At 66.9% G+C, this 786-nt stretch overlaps 1 non-coding gene across 1 annotated transcript; it reads right to left on the minus strand.

The window, feature by feature from the left end:
- Positions 1-344: 344 nt before the first annotated feature.
- On the minus strand, positions 345-463 carry LOC131866832 (5S ribosomal RNA). Its single transcript, XR_009365431.1, has one exon. It is a non-coding gene; the product is annotated as a 5S ribosomal RNA (ribosomal RNA).
- Between the last annotated feature and the right edge of the window lie 323 nt (positions 464-786).

Raw genomic sequence — 786 nt, forward strand, 5'->3', positions numbered from 1 at the left:
TTCGCTCACCTGTCCCGGGCGTCTGGTGCGGAACCTTAGAGTAAGAAACATCACCGTGCACCTTGGCCAACGTGCGCGACTCGACCGAGCGCGCACTGGCCGAGGTGCACACCGATTTCACCTGGGTGCGCGCGCAGCACCTCGGGCGCACCGGGGTGCGCGCACAACGCCCGGGTTGCACCGTGGCCTGTGTGCTCGGGGTGCCTCGGGTGCGCGCTCGGTGTCGCCCCCGCGCGCGCGGTAGTGCGGGCAGCGCACCCCGGCCCGGCCCGGCCCCGACGAGAACGCAAACGGGCAAAAGGTTTATTCAAATAGCATTGCGACGCCCGGCGAAAAACTAAAAAAGGGTGCAACACCGGGACTTCCCGGGAGGTCACCCATCCCAGTACTACTCCGGCCCAAGCGCGCTTAACTGCGGAGTTCTGATGGGATCCGGTGCACTAATGCTGGTATGATCGCACCCGTTATGAGCTTGTCGCAGTGTGTACTTAGCAAACCGCGACCCACGTGCGAATCCACCCCGGCCACCCACCCCCGTCGAGGTGCACACCCTCCCTCGCGAAGTGCGCCCCGTTCGCCAAGTGTGAGCCCTGCCCGGGTGCGCGCACCTTGCTAGGGCGTCGGGTGTGCACCCGGCCCGGCCTACGTGCGTGCACCTGGAGGGGGCGTCGTGTGCGTGCAGTGTCCCGTCTGCAACGCGGTGCCCACACACCACCTCGGGCGCAACGACCTGCGCTCACATGTGGGCCGAGTGCACCTTGGTGCATGTTCGGGGCGCCTCGGGTG

Source organism: Cryptomeria japonica, unplaced genomic scaffold (genome assembly GCF_030272615.1).
Source record: "Cryptomeria japonica unplaced genomic scaffold, Sugi_1.0 HiC_scaffold_155, whole genome shotgun sequence".
Classification (NCBI taxonomy): domain Eukaryota; kingdom Viridiplantae; phylum Streptophyta; class Pinopsida; order Cupressales; family Cupressaceae; genus Cryptomeria; species Cryptomeria japonica.